At 42.7% G+C, this 17,056-nt stretch overlaps 1 protein-coding gene across 1 annotated transcript in view; it reads right to left on the bottom strand.

Moving 5' to 3' along the window:
• LOC124037227 (breast cancer anti-estrogen resistance protein 1-like) overlaps window positions 1-17,056 on the bottom strand; it is a 114,519-nt gene that overhangs the window by 46,276 nt on the left and 51,187 nt on the right. The gene's annotated exons all lie outside the window — the stretch shown is intronic.

Here is a 17,056-nt window from a genome sequence, read left to right as displayed (position 1 = left end):
TGCAATTGGCATGCTGACTGCAGGAATGTCCACCCGAGCTGTTGCCAGAGAATTGAATGTACATTTGTCTACCATAAGCCGCATCCAACGTTGTTTTAGAGAATTTGGCAGTACGGCCAACCGGCCTCACAACCGCAGACCACATGTATGGTGTCGTCTGGCTGAGCGGTTTGCTGATGTTACCTTTGTGAACAGAGTGCCCCATGGTGGCTGTGAGGTTATGGTATGGGCAGGTATAAACCACGGACAATGAACACAGGTGCATTTTATCGATGGCGATTTGAATTCACAGAGATACCGTGACGAGATCCTGAGGCCCACTGTTATGCCATTTATCCACCTCCATCACCTCATGTTTCAGCATGATAATGCATGGTCCCATGTCGCAAGGATCTGTACACAATTCCTGGAAGCTGAAAATCAACAGCATGATCAACTCTATGCGAAATATCTGTCGCACTGCATGAGGAAAATGGTGGTCACACCAGATACTGACTGGTTTTCTGATCCATGCCCCTGCTTTCTTTAAGGTAGCTGTGAACAGATGCATATCTGTATCCCCAGGTATGTGAAATCCATAGATTAAGGCCTAATGAATTTATTTCAATTGACTGATTTCCTTATATGAACTGTAACTCAGTAAAATCTTTGTAATTGTTGCATGTTGCATTTATATTTATATTTGTCTTCAGTATAATATCAACTGGGTAGAATATCTCAGTGTCGGTCATGCAGCCCCTTCCCAACAACCACACCACAATTTTTTTTATATCATACAAGGCGTGTCCTTTGAGAAATGAACTTGGTAAATCAGAGTATAACACAATAACTATAACTGATCTGTTTCACCTGTCTTTGTGATTGTCTCCACCCACCTCCATGTGTCTCCTGATATCCCCATTAGTCCCTGGTGTATTTATCTGTGTTTTTTGTCTCTCTGTGCCAGTTCGTCTTGTTTTGTCAGGTCAACCAACGTTTCTCCTAGCTCCTATTTTCCCAGTCTCTGTTTTTTCCTAGCCCTCCTGGTTTTGACCCTTGCCTGTCCTGATGCCGAATCCTCCTGCCTGACCACTCTGCCTGTCCTGACCTCGAGTCTGTCTATCCCCTGGTACTGTTTGGACTCTGACCTGGTTTATGAACTCTCGCCTGTCCTGACCTCTAGTCTGCCTATCACCTGATACTGTTTGGACTCTGACCTGGTTTATGAACTCTCGCCTGTCCTGACCTCTAGTCTGCCTATCACCTGATACTGTTTGGACTCTGACCTGGTTTATGAACTCTCGCCTGTCCTGACCTCTAGTCTGTCTATCCCCTGGTACAGTTTGGACTCTGACCTGGTTTATGAACTCTGTCCTGACCTCGAGTCTGTCTATCCCCTGGTACTGTTTGGACTCTGACCTGGGTTATGAACTCTGTCCCCGACCTGCCTTTTGCCAACCCCTTTTGGTGTAATAAATATCGGCGCTCAACCATCTGCCTCCTGTGTCTGCATTTGGGTCTCACCTTGTGCCCTTATAATAAGTGTATATAACATAAGTAGTTCCACAAGGGAAATCTCACAAGACTGTTAAGATGCCATTAAAGTACTCCGAAAAATCTGAAGGTTGTTGAAGAAAGCTTTAAGTCCGTATCTAAGGTAGAGTTCACGGCTCAGGGAAAACAAACAATGGTATGACATCCAACTGGTATGACATCCAACTCCTAGTCATCCATCTAAACCAGATTAAGCAGGTCAGGAGATCAAATGCAGGCCAACTTCTCAATCAATATTCCAGAACTAACTCAACACCAATGGCTTCCAATGGAACCATTCAGTCTCCATGCAGATATGTCTAACACCCAAACATGACTCACCTCCATGTGGCATACTACAGTATACTGATTCAATCAATAGTGGCTAGACTTTGTTATGAGACAGAAAGGTGAGTAGGATATGGTATAGTTATATGAATGAGGTATGTGAAGGTGAGAGTGAGAAAGAGAGAGACTTCCTAACCTCCTGCCAAATGTATGACCATATTAGAGACACATATTTTCTTCAGATTACACGGACACACAAAGAATTCAAAAACAAATCCAATTTTGATAAACTCCCATATCTATTGGGTGAAATACCACAGTGTACCATCACAGCAGCAAGATTTGTGACCTGTTGCCACAAGAAAAGGGCAACCAGTGAAGAACAAATACCATTGTAAATACAACCCATATTTATGTTTATTTATTTTCCCTTTTGTACTTTAACTATTTGCACATTGTTACAACACTGTATATAGACACAATATGACATTTGAAATGTCTCCATTCCTTTGGAACTTTTGCTTTGGCAATGTAAACATATGTTTCCCATGACAACAAAGCCCTTTGAATTGAATTGAGAAAAAGATAGAGATTGTTATCATGGAGGTGGGGGCTGTGTGGTGTGAAAAAGGGTGGAGACACATGTTCCTTACAGAGTGAGGGCTATGGGTAGTCCACTACATAGCCTACATAGACTACAGTCAAAGAGGTGTAATGCATGGAGGGCAACAGCACCTACTACAATCATAGACTATGGAGGAAAAAACACCACACAAAGCACTAGAAATGTCAGCAGGCTATGGGAGACAGAATAGAGGTGACAGTCTAGCAGGGCTCACACTGTCCCATGGGACTAACCACTGAGGTAGCAGGCACTACTGTCAAGCCTCAGAACTAATGTTGTCACGAAACCAGAATATTGACTTTGAAACGGATACCAGGTTAAGCATCACGATATTCAATACCAAAATGATATTCAAAACCAAAACGATACTTGATACCGAAAGGATACCACAGCAAAAAAAGAAAGCATATCAGCTAGTCACAGAATACCACTGGTTTTCATTTATTTAAACATTGAACAATATGAAGAACTGGTAGAACTAAAATAACAAATAGAATATATTATATTCTATATTCATTCAAATAAAAATTAAACAACATATTAAATAACAGAAGAACATCTTAAATGTTCCTTATGAAAAACCATATATGAGACTAATTTGACAATAACATCTAAACTGTTTTAAAATGTAAATTGATACATATCAGGTTTAATTTGCTCATGTACAGTATGGCCATAATATTGGTTCAAATGACATTCATTAGACCAGGGGTTCTCAAACCTCTCCTCGGGAACCCCCAGTTGTTGCATGTATTTGAACTATTCCACAGCCAGCACACCTGATTCAAACTAATCATCGAGCCCTTTACTAGATTAAAACAGGTTTTGAGCAACACAACTGAGTTTACTCAAAAAAAAGTCAAACAAAATTCCAAATAGGAACATACATACACACTAGCACAATCAACAACCACTAAAGACACCAACAATCACAGATAGAACAGAAATGTATGCCAGAGGGTTAAATAAGGAACATGATATGGGAATTGAAACCAGGTGTGTGTAATACAGACAAAACGAAACTGAAACATGGATCGGTGGTGACTAGAAAGCCGGTGACGTCGACCGCCGAACACCACCCGAACAAGGAGAAGGGCCGACTTCGGCGGAAGTCGTGACACTATGATTCATTATTCATTACAGGAAAATAACTAAATGTATTAAATGAATAGATTAGTTACAAAACAACAAGCTAATTTCTGAAGCATCTATATTGCAATAGTCTACACACCATGAAATGAAATCAAATTGTTATTGTCACATACTTCATACACAACATGTGTGGACTAACAGTGAAATGTTTACTTATGGGCCCTTCCCAACAATGCAAAATACTTTTTATTGTATTTTTTTATAATAGAAAATAAAAATAGTAACAGAAATAAATACACAATGAGCTATATACAGTGGGGCAAAAAAGCATTTAGTCAGCCACTAATTGTGCAAGTTCTCCCACTTAAAAAGATGAGGCCTGTAATTTTCATCATAGGTACACTTCAACTATGACAGATAAAATGAGAAAAACAAATCCAGAAAAATCACATTGTAGGATTTTTAATGAATTATTTGCAAATTATGGTGGAAAATAAGTATTTGGTCAATAACAAAAGTTTATCTCAATACTTTGTTATATACCCTTTGTTGGCAAACGTTTTCTGTAAGTCTTCACAAGGTTTTCACACACTGTTGCTGGTATTTTGGCCCATTCCTCCATGCAGATCTCCTCTAGAGCAGTGATGTTTTGGGGCTGTTGCTGGGCAACACGGACTTTCAACTCCCTCCAAAGATTTTCTATGGGGCGGCAGGGTAGCCTAGTGGTTAGATGAGTAATGTAGGGTATGTAAACATTATATAAAGTGGCATTGTTTAAAGTGACTAGTGATACATTTATTACATCCCATTTTAAATTATTAAAGTGGCTAGAGATTTGAGTCAGTATGTTGGCAGCAGCCACTCAATGTTAGTGCTCGCTGTTTAACAGTCTGATGGCCTTGAGATAGAAGCTGTTTTTCAGTCTCTTGTTCCCAGCTTTGATGCACCTGTACTGACCTCGCCTTCTGGATGATAGCGGGGTGAACAGGCAGTGGCTCAGGTTGTTGTTGTCCTTGATGATCTTTATGGCCTTCCTGTGACATTGGGTGGTGTAGGTGTTCTGGAGGGCAGGTAGTTTGTGCCCGGTGATGCGTTGTGCAGACCTCACTACCCTCTGGAGAGGCTTACGGTTGTGGGCGGAGCAGTCGCCGTACCAGGTGGTGATACAGCCCGACAGGATGCTCTCGATTGTGCATCTGTAAAAGTTAGTGAGTGTTTTTGGTGACAAGCCAAATTTCTTCAGCTTCCTGAGGTTGAAGAGGAGCTGCTGTGCCTACTTCACCATGCTGTCTGTGTGGGTGGACCATTTCAGTTTGTCCATGATGCACCTCTGGGTTTAGAAACTGTGATACTACGATTCCAAGAGTGCATTTCAACTCCCAGGGTGTAATGCGTCACCCAGGTCTCTAGTGGCTACTGCTAGCAAGCCCAGACAAATGCAAAGTAGTCTAAATATATTGCTGTCATAGCTAAGTTATGAGTTCATTTCACATTACTTTTGGGTTGTAATCATATTATAATGCTCATATGAATGTCATACTCAATATACAGTACCAGTCAAAAGTTTGGACACACCGACTCATTAAAGAGTTTTTCTTTATTTTTACTATTTTCTAATAATAGTGAAGACCTCAAAACTATGAAATAACACACATGGAATCATGTAGTAAGCAAAAAAAGTGTTAAACAAATCAAAATATATTTCATATTTGAGATTCTTCAGTGGCCACCTTTTGCCTTGATGACAGCTTTGCACACTCTTGGCATTCTCTCAACCAGCTTCACCTGGAATGTGTTTCCAACCTTCTTGAAGGAGTAACCACATGGGGTGGCAGGAAGCCTAGTGGTTAGAGCGTTGGACTTGTAACTGAAAGGTCGCAAGATCGAATCCCAGAGCTGACAAGGTAAAAAAAAGGTTGTTCTGCCCCTGAAAAAGGCAGTTAACCCATTGTTCCTAGGCTGACATTGAAAATAAGAATTTGTTCTTAACTGACCTGCCTAGTTAATTAAATAAAGGTTACAAAAAAATTAAATGCTGAGCACTTGGCTGCTTTTCCTTCACTCTGCAGTCCAACTCATCCCAAACCATTTCAATTGGGTTGAGGCCGGGTGATTGTGGAAGCCAGGGCATCTGATGCAGCACCCCACCACTCTCCTTATTGGTCAAATAGCCCTTACGCAGCCTGGAGGTGTTGGGTCATTGTCCTGTTGAAAAACACATTGTCCCACTAAGCGCAAACCAGATGGGATGGCGTATTACTACAGAACACTGTGGCAGCCATGCTGGTTAAATGTGCCTTGAATTCTAAATAAATCACAAACAGTGTCACCAGCAAAGCACCCCCACACCATCACACCTCCTCCTCCATGCTTCCCGGTGGGAACCACACATGTGGAGATCATCCCTTCACCTACTCTGCTTCTCACAAAGACATGGCGGTTGGAACCAAACATCTCAAATTTGGACTCATCAGACCAAAGGACAGATTTCCACCGGTCTAATGTCCTTTGCCCGTGTTTCTTGGCCCAAGCAAGTCTCTTCTTCTTATTGGTGACCTTTAGTAGTGTTTTTTTTGCAGCAATTCAACCATGAAGGCCTGATTCACGCAGTCTCCTCAACAGTTGATGTTGAGATGTGTCTGTTACTTGAACTCTGTGAAGCATTTATTTGGGCTGCAATTTGTGAGGCTGGTAACTCTAAAGAACTTTTCCTCTCCAGCAGAAGTAACTCTGGGTCTTCCTTTCCTGTGGCAGTCCTCATCAGAGCCAGTTTCATCATAGCGCTTGATGGTTTTTGCGACTTCCCTTGAAGAAATGTTGAAAGTTCTTGAAATGTTCAGTCTTGACTGACCTTCATGTCTTAAAGTAATTATGGACTTTCTTTCTCTTTCCTTATTTAAACTGTTCTTGCCATAATATGGACTTGGTCTTATACCAAATAGGGCTATCTTCTGTATACCACCCCTACCTTGTCACAACACAACTGATTGGCTCAAACGCATTAAGAAGGAAAGAAAGAAGCCAAAGGTCCTGAGTCGTATCAATCACCATGGTGATTGAGTTGTTTCACTGAAGTAGACTCACGTCTGGTGCTCAATACACACATACGCAGCACAAATTCACACACACACACGTGTGAAGTTCAGAGTTTTACATGGTCTCATGGGACTGTTGTCTCATGGGACCCGTACAACAGTCCCAGTCTCTCTCGTCAGACCCTCGGTGAGATCACAGCTATCAATTAAACAGAGAGCCAGTTCAGACACAGAGATTAGACCATCACATCAGAGTCAGACATTACTTGAATTAGACTCCCTCCCCTCTTCCCCTCTCACTACTTAGCTAATGAGCCACCCCTCACCCAGGCCCACTAATCAATACCCCAGGCCCAGGAGAGAAGACCTGAGCCCAGAGTAACAGGCTTAACTACCTGTCAAAATACCACATGGCACAAAGAAAGACATCCAATGATGGTACACACATAGACCTGTAAACCTGACCAGATAACATTGCGGTGGTGGCTAAATATCTCAGAAGAAGAAGATATAACAGTGGACTACAAGTCATTAACCGCAGGCACATACAGTTGCACCCGCAGCACATAATTCAGACACATCTCTCATCTAGACCTTGTGGGTCTGCATGGCTTGCATCTAGGGTCTGTTGGTTCTGTCATTGCTGTGCAGCAGAACACTGGGTCCATTGTGCTGGTGTTGTCCAGACCATAGCTGTCCAACTGCCCATGCATTCCTCACACCTACACACTGAGTGCCTCTCCTGGCCCAGCCTCATCCGCCACAGCCCTGGTCCCTGGCCCCTATGCCCCCCTGCTCCAGCCAGCACGCAGCCTTTGTCACTCACACATTGTACAAATGCCTGAAAACACTGGTTCCCCCTTCGCCATGCTCAGACAGAACAGACTTATCATTAAGGAGGACAAGAGATGTAGTTCACCAAATGTGAATAAGGAAATATGGAAATTCTGTTTCCTAGTGAATTGAGGTTATGTTTCTGTCTCTCTGTGAATTCACAGGGAGTACAGAGGTCCTACTGGGACTGTTGCTGGGCAGGACCACAGTCTCTCCAGCTTTCCCTCCACCATCTCCCCAAAACCAGCTCACAATGGTGAATCACGTGGATCACTAATTACCTAATTAACCCCTTAAAAATGACTTATTCAGTAATGTGTGTGATGTTTAGCATTAAATGAGCCCATTCTACAGTGAGATTTTATGAATTTTAGTATAAGCCTATGACAATGTGGATTTTAGTATTCCATAATTCAAATAGATATTTAATCATTATTAGGGTTTTACTAAACCTCAAGCTGTCATTTGTACTGATTAACCCTACTACTGTAAGCCTCTGACTAGTAAGCCGTTATAATTGAAAGGCATTTCTTTTGATTCCAAACAGTTGTATCATCCACACACTCGTATCCAAACTATGCATAATAACAAAGGGTGTCCTGTGGGGAATGGGACCGTGCTGCAAAACTGTGACATCATTTATAGTGGCTGAGAGTGAAACAATGCACATCCTTGTGTTTGACATCCACCCCCCCCTGGTCAACAGGAATATTCCTGCAGCTTCGAAGGGCAAAAAGTAAAAGACTGATTATTTTGTTGTGACTGTGTCAGTCCTGCTGTGCAGTCTGTAACATAAGGCTTTTCAAAGGCTTAAGATGGAAGAGTGGGGAAATCCTCCAAAAACACAGTGATACACTCATCCAAAGTGAAACACAACCAAGCTTGCTCGCACACATTGGAAGGACAGTGACACACACACACACACACACACACACACACACACACACACACACACACACACACACACACACACACACACACACACACACACACACACACACACACACACACACACACACACACACACACACACACACACACACACACACACACACACACACACACACACACACACACACACACACACACACAGGACAAAGTCTGTCCTCTTACAGGATACAGCGTCAAAGATTCTGAAAGTGTGATCTGACATTTTGGATCTTCGCTCCAGACTGGCAGTTTGAGGGAGGAGACTACTATCTGGGATGCACAGGAAAAAAACAAGCTATAGCCTACCATGATAAATTAACAATATTCACTGTAAGTGTTTACAAATCCCTGTCCCCCGAGTAATAGGATTGATCTGAACAGCTTCAACATTCATTTCCATAGATAATTGCATTTGTTTATTCTCTGATTATATATTTCATTTGTTTTCTTATCAGGAAAGCTTGTTAATACTCTGAGATGATTAAAAACCACAAAGTGAGTATTTCTTTCATCAAAGCTCGCTCCACAAAGCTGCCTGTTCCTCAGTATAAGCGCTCTGAAGCACAGGGGTAATTTCCCTCTCTCTGTTTTGCTGCAATAAAAAGATTAGCATTAATGCGTCAGGAAGCAAATGGCATTATCTCTGCGTGTGGAGAATGGGAGGCTGATTGTATTTCCAGGCTAAACGAGAGAAGATGATCCCTGGAGGAAGTCATTGTTTAGGGAAAAACGTCTTCCTCACTGAGATGCGTTCTGTATGCAGAGGAGAGGAGGTCCAATAGGACCTCAGACTCTCCCAAAATGCGCTTTTCCACTGCCAAGTTAATTAGATTCTCCTGATCTGCTTTTTCATTTTAATCTCTATTATAGTTGGGTGTCGTTGTGCTGCCATTAGTTCGGCAGCACTTCCACTGAAGAGTAATCAGCTAAAATCTTGTGAAATTTGCTGCCTGGCTCCGGGCTCCGGAGCCAAACGCAAATACTGAGTTCAGTTTAATATCCACCAGAAGAGACAGAACAAATACTACAAGAAATATTATGGTTAAACTCAAATATACTAATTGATTAAAAAAAGTAGAATCTTTGTAAATTATATCATAAATAGGACTGGTGGAGTTATGTCACACATGCAGTTAACAAAAATATCTACATTAGTACATTAGAGTGTCTAGTTTGAGAAACAAATGCCTCACAATTCCTCAACAGGCAGCTTCATTAAATAGTACCCGCAAAACACCCGTCTCAAAGTCAACAGTGAAGAGGCGACTCCGGGATGCTGGCCTTCTAAGCAGAGTTGCAAAGAAAAAGCCATATCTCAGACTGGCCAATAAAAAAATATTAAAATGGGCAAAGGAACAGACACTGGACAGAGAAACACTGCCTAGAAGGCCAGCATCACGGAGTCTCCTCTTCACTGTTGATATTGAGATGAGTGTTCTGCAGGTACTATTTAATGAAGCTGCCAGTTGAGGACTTGTGAGGTGTCTGTTTCTCAAACTAGACACTCTAATGTACTTGTCCTCTTGCTCAGTTGTGCACCGGGGCCTCCCACTCCTGATTCTATTCTGGTTTGCGTTGTTCTGTGAAGGGAGTAGTACACAGTGTTGTACCAGATCTTCAGTTTCTTGGCAATTTCTCGCATGGAATAGCCTTCATTTCTCAGAACAATAATAGACTGACGAGTTTCAGAAGAAGGTTCTTAGTTTCTGGCCATTTTGAGCCTGTAATCGAACCCACAAATGCTGATTCTCCAGATACTCAACTAGTCTAAAGAAGGCCAGTTTTATTGCTTCTTTAATCAGAACAACAGTTTTCAGCTGTGCTAACATAATTGCAAAAGGGTTTTCTAATGATCAATTAGCCTTTTAAAATTATAAACTTGGATTAGCTAACACAATGTGCCATTGGAACACAGGTTGGTGGTTGCTGACAATGGGCCTCTGTACGCCTATGTAGATATTCCATTAAAAATCTGCCTTTTCCAGCTACAATAGTTATTTACAACATTAACAATGCCTACACTGTATTTCTGATCAATTTGATGTTATTTTAATGGACATAAAATGTGCTTTTGACCCCAAACTTTTGAACGGTAGTGTACGGTATACACAAACACACAAACAAATACACTCTCACTCACAACAGATACACACACACACACACACACAGACAGGAACACAGAGTTACACACACAAAATACACACACAGACAGAATTACTTACATAGACACAAGACACACAGACTAAGAAAAACAAACACAGTGTCCCTTCAGTCAGGTTGGAATGTGGCTCCAACTCTTCAATCCACCTAGGGTTACAAAATTCTGTGAATTTTCAATAAATTCCCTGGTTTTCCAGAAATCCTGGTTTGAGGACTATGGATTTCCTACTTATTCCCTACTGATTCAAGGAAACCTCCAACCGGGTCTATGGGAAATCCGGGGAATTTATTAAAAGTTTTAGTTTGCAACCCTAACTCTACCATAACTTCGGACTTTCCAACCATAATTCCCAGGAAGGGGACCTTTTCCTATGGGCACAGTGGCAGAACTGAGTCACTACAAAACAATGCAGCTAGGTGGTCACCATCACTAAGCATGTCAAAATAGGCATGACACAATTACTTGTAATATACCTGTAATATTGATGTTTATCACTATAATCTATAGCTTGAACAACACAGTCAAACCATTCTCTGGAGCAGATGTCTGGAGAATTGGAGATATGTGAAGGATTTCCTCTATGTTCCTTCAAATAACTGCAATAATCCCTTTAGTCATAGGCAGAGTTATATCTCTGAAGATGCCTTTCCCTCTCTCCATCTGCCTGATGTGTGTTTGCATTACTGACTGCTCTGTGGTCTTGTATCTGAGGTGTTGGGTGTGAAGATGAAATAACAGGTAGCCCTAGAGAGGTGTTGAGGTGAAAGCACCGGCGCCAGCCATGACAGGCCATCAGTAACTGCCATCTAACGTAATATCATTACAATTCTCACTGAAGTGTGACTACGGTCTAATTTAATTTGATTAGTCAGCTCAGCCATTTGTAACTGTCAACTAGGCTACTGTAATATTACCGCCATACAGCCACAGCCTCCCTTGTGGATGGGGATCATGGACCAGGCAAGCTTCTTGAGAGAAATATGAGCTATAAATACACTTGTTCAAACGGTAAAGTTTGAATAAAAAAATATGTGTTCATTTCAACACAGGTACACTACCTAACCGTGTTCAAGTGCCACACGGATGTTCCTAGCCACGTGAAACCATGACAACAGATGACAGCTAATGAGGAATAAGTGAATAGTGTGGGTCAGGGTTCACAGAGCTATAATGAGTTCTGTAGCTATGCACTGTATTCTAATCAGCTTTCTTCATCATTTAAAAGAGCTCTCGTCTAGTGGAACCATGAAAATAAAAAAGAGACAAAAAACTATTAATTGGAGGAAAATAACATACAGGTCAGAGCTGTTAAAACCTCTCTGGGATATGTGGGACTGTAGCGTCCCACCTCGCCAACAGCCAGTGAAAGTGCAGGGCGCCAAGTTCAAAACAACAAAAATCTCATTATTAAAATTCCTCAAGCATACAAGTATTTCACATCATTTTAAATATAACATTCTCGTTAATCCAGCCACAGTGTCTGATTTCAAAATGCTTTACAGCGAAAGCACCACAAACGATTATGTTAGGTCACCACCAAGTCACAGAAAAACACAGCCATTTTTACAGCCAAAGAGAGGAGTCACAAAAAGCACAAATAGAGGTAGAATTAATTACTAACCTTTGATGATCTTCATCAGATGACACTCATAGGACTTCATGTTACACAATACATGTATGTTTTGTCCGATAATGTGCATATTTATATCAAACGATCTCATTTTACATTGGCGCCTTACGTTCAGTAGTTCTAAAACATGTGGTGATTGTGCAGAGAGCCACATCTATTTACAGAAATACTCATTGATGGATATACAACTGTTATACGTGGAATTAATGCAACTGCAACTTAATGCAACTGCTGTGTCAGATTTCAAAGAAACTTTACGGAAAAAGCAAACCATGCAATAATCTGAGTTCAGCTTTCAGAAAACAAAGCAGCCAAAAATATATCCACCATATTGGGTAGTCAACATTAGTCATAAATAGCATGATAAATATTCACTTACCTTTGATGATCTTCATCAGAATGCACTCCCAGGAATCGCAGTTCCACAATAAATGTTTGTTTTGTTTGATAATGTCCAAATAGCTTCTTTTGTTAGGGCATTTGGTAAACAAATCCAAAAGCGCATTCAGGTCCCGCCAAACGTCGGACGAAAAGTTCAAAAAGTTCCGTTACAGCCCGTAGAAACTTGTCAAACTAAGTATAAATCAATCTTCAGGATGTTTTTATCATAAATGTTCAATAATGTTCCAACCGGAGAATTCCATTGTCTGTAGAAAAGCAATGGAACGAGAGCGAACTCTCGTGACCGCACCTCAGAGCCTGTGGCAATCTGCCAGACACCTGACTCATTCCTCTCTCATCTGGCCCCCTTCACAGTAGAATCCTCAAACAAAGTTCAAAAGACTGTTGACATCTAGTGGAAGCCTTAGGAAGTGCAACATAACCAATATCCCACTGTATCTACAATAGGGGCTACAAACTACAAGCCTCAGATTTCCCACTTCCTGGTTGGATTTTTCTCAGGTTTTCGCCTGCCATATGAGTTCTGTTATACTCACAGATATCATTCAAACAGTTTTAGAAACTTCAGAGTGTTTTCTATCCAATACTACTAATAATATGCATATATTAACATATTTGACAGAGTAGCAGGCAGTTTACTCTGGGCACCCTATTCATCCAAGCTACTCAATACTGCCCCCCTGTCACCAAGATGTTAACTAACTATTCAACAGATATCAGGGCTGAGCAAAGAGAAATGTATACAGAGATATATAGGTACTGTATACTGTATATGGCTCCGGGGATGAGAGCGCACTACTGCCCCCTTGGAGATTACACAAATCAAGGTAACCATGGAATCAGTGGCCACCATAACATTTGTATTTGTTTATACTGCAAACATCAAAATCAAATCAAACATAAGACAAGCATCACATAATCACATCCAAATGTCCTTGCAGTATAACCAAAGAGATCTATGTAATTGAACAGCCTTCAACCAAATTAGCACATGGTGCCAACCAGTCGTTGATTTTCCAGGACACTACTGGCCCCTCTGAGATATGTTAGTGATCTGGTGAAGTGACAGGAGTGAAACGTGGTCAATGTCTCTGTCCTGTGTTTGTCCTACAAGGCCAAAGTGGTGTAAGGTCAGGCGTGTTCACCTTGCGGCTATCACCCTGAGGACCATCCATTACCCCTGTGAGGTCCACAACCTCTAAGGTTCACTGGCTCCACTACAGCCCAGTGAAACATGACACTCATTCATCAGGGCCTGGAATGTGTGCTAGTGAGAAACAAGAGGTGGAGGGACCACTGTTTTAACAAGAAGATTTAAGACCAGGTAGGCTGGCGGCTGACATGGAGACAAATCATCTGACGACCCACCCCACTGACTATCCCTCTCTGTCTATGACAACACCACACGGACGAGGTCAGGGGTCAGTCAGATCCGGCGTTGTGATCGGTGCGTTCCACTGAACTTTGTGAAAGAGGAGGCGGTGTGTGTCAGAGCTGCATGGGGAATAACGCTGTCTAATGAGCAGATCAGTATCAGCACAGCTCTCTGATGCCTGCTGTGTCGCTAACACCACCGAGACACTTAAACACCAGCTCCCTGCACACACTAACTCACACACTCAGCCTGCCTGCCTGCTTGTGGGATTATTAGGTGAATAGGCGCTTGTGCCAGTCAAACTGAAAGACAGGCCGGGCTAATGAACTAATTAGTGGTTTGGATAGCATGGAGGAGAAAGGGCTCTTAGACCTCACATAGATGAATTGTAAGGAAACAGACACACTATTCACAGTGCTGGTGAACACATACAGTAGGCATACTGTAGTGGCCACACTGCCAACGGCACCACTTCACTGGAACCAACTATTCGTCCATGCCTTGATGTCACCCTCTAGACAAAGCCACCGTGCACATTCATCTCCTTGTCTTGTCTCTCACCCCCTGGAATAGGAATGACATCATACACAATACATTTGGAATGGCAAATGAGATTGCTAGGTTGTGTTCCACTTCCAAGAGGCAAAAACACTGGGGGGGCACTGGAATTCATTGGACAATTTGGAGGCTCCACTTTCAGACAGCAGGAGGTGCTTCAACAGTCAATCCCAACCCCAGAGCCAAGGCAGCAAGAGCACTGTCTACAACCACATTAGGAGCACATCCTGGTGTCATTATCTCTGGGTGGTGGGGTCAGAACCAACGCAGCCTGGGAAAATGCTATAAAACCTGTGAACGCCTCTAACAGACTGTAGTGTAGAGAATACAGATTGTGGTATTTACAGCCCATCACCGTGGACTTCAGTGAATATCAAGAGAGTTATAATCAAAATGATGACAGGGACAAGAAGGACTGATGGACAGGGACATTACAGGCTGATAGTGGACCATGAAGCAACCCCTGTGTAGTGTCACTGTTGTGTTGTACCCTACCTCTGCTAATGTACCCTACCTCTGCTCCCTCTGTGGTTCTGTAGCTCAGTTGGTAGAGCATGGCGCTTGTAACGCCAGGGTAGTGGGTTCGATTCCCGGGACCACCCATACGTACAATGTATGCACACATGACTGTAAGTCGCTTTGGATAAAAGCGTCTGCTAAATGGCATATTATTATTATTATTATTGTTGTAGTACCCTCCCTCTACTAATGCTGTTGTACCCTCCCTCTGCTAATGTTGTAGTACCCTCCCTCTACTAATGCTGTTGTACCCTCCCTCTGCTAATGTTGTAGTACCCTCCCTCTACTAATGTTGTAGTACCCTCCCTCTACTAATGTTGTAGTACCCTCCCTCTACTAATGTTGTAGTACCCTCCCTCTACTAATGCTGTTGTACCCTCCCTCTGCTAATGTTGTAGTAGCCTCCCTCTGCTAATGCTGTTGTACCCTCCCTCTGCTAATGCTGTTGTACCCTCCCTCTGCTAATGTTGTAGTACCCTCCCTCTGCTAATGTTGTAGTACCCTCCCTCTACTAATGTTGTAGTACCCTCCCTCTACTAATGCTGTAGTACCCTCCCTCTACTAATGCTGTTGTACCCTCCCTCTGCTAATGTTGTAGTACCCTCCCTCTGCTAATGCTGTTGTACCCTCCCTCTGCTAATGTTGTAGTACCCTCCCTCTACTAATGTTGTAGTACCCTCCCTCTGCTAATGTTGTAGTACCCTCCCTCTACTAATGTTGTAGTACCCTCCTCTACTAATGCTGTTGTACCCTCACTCTGCTAATGTTGTAGTAGCCTCCCTCTGCTAATGTTGTAGTACCCTCCCTCTGTTAATGCTGTTGTACACTCCATCTGCTAATGCTGTTGTACCCTCCCTCTGCTAATGTTGTAGTACCCTCCCTCTACTAATGTTGTAGTACCCTCCCTCTGCTAATGTTGTAGTACCCTCCCTCTACTAATGTTGTAGTACCCTCTCTCTACTAATGCTGTTGTACCCTCCCTCTGCTAATGTTGTAGTAGCCTCCCTCTGCTAATGCTGTTGTACCCTCCCTCTGCTAATGCTGTTGTACCCTCCCTCTGCTAATGTTGTAGTACCCTCCCTCTACTAATGTTGTAGTACCCTCCCTCTGCTAATGTTGTAGTACCCTCCCTCTACTAATGTTGTAGTACCCTCCCTCTACTAATGCTGTTGTACCCTCCCTCTGCTAATGTTGTAGTACCCTCCCTCTGCTAATGCTGTTGTACCCTCCCTCTGCTAATGTTGTAGTACCCTCCCTCTACTAATGCTGTAGTACCCTCCCTCTACTAATGCTGTTGTACCCTCCCTCTGCTAATGTTGTAGTACCCTCCCTCTACTAATGCTGTTGTACCCTCCCTCTACTAATGCTGTTGTACCCCCCCTCTGCTAATGTTGTAGTACCCTCCCTCTGCTAATGTTGTAGTACCTTCCCTCTGCTAATGTTGTAGTACCCTCCCTCTGCTAATGTTGTAGTACCCTCCCTCTACTAATGCTGTAGTACCATCCCTCTACTAATGCTGTTGTACCCTCCCTCTGCTAATGTTGTTGTACCCTCCCTCTGCTATTGTTGTAGTACCCTCCCTCTGCTATTGTTGTAGTAAACTCCCTCTGCTAATGTTGTAGTACCCTCCCTCTACTAATGCTGTAGTACCATCCCTCTACTAATGCTGTTGTACCCTCCCTCTGCTAATGTTGTAGTACCATCCCTCTACTAATGCTGTTGTACCCTCCCTCTGCTAATGTTGTAGTACCCTCCCTCTACTAATGCTGTTGTACCCTCCCTCTGCTAATGTTGTTGTACCCTCCCTCTGCTATTGTTGTAGTACCCTCCCTCTGCTAATGCTGTAGTAAACTCCCTCTGCTAATGTTGTAGTACCCTCCCTCTGCAAATGCTGTTGTACCCTCCCTCTGCTAATGTTGTAGTACCCTCCCTCTGCTAATGTTGTAGTACCCTCCCTCTACTAATGCTGTTGTACCCTCCCTCTGCTATTGTTGTAGTACCCTCCGTCTGCTAATGTTGTAGTACCCTCCCTCTACTAATGTTGTAGTACCCTCCGTCTGCTAATGTTGTAGTACCCTCCGTCTGCTAATGTTGT

The sequence above is a fragment of the Oncorhynchus gorbuscha genome, linkage group LG01, assembly GCF_021184085.1.
Source record: "Oncorhynchus gorbuscha isolate QuinsamMale2020 ecotype Even-year linkage group LG01, OgorEven_v1.0, whole genome shotgun sequence".
In the NCBI taxonomy this organism is placed as follows: domain Eukaryota; kingdom Metazoa; phylum Chordata; class Actinopteri; order Salmoniformes; family Salmonidae; genus Oncorhynchus; species Oncorhynchus gorbuscha.
The sequence above is the reverse complement of the archived record's forward strand: the minus strand, read 5'-3'. Positions and strand labels throughout refer to the sequence as shown.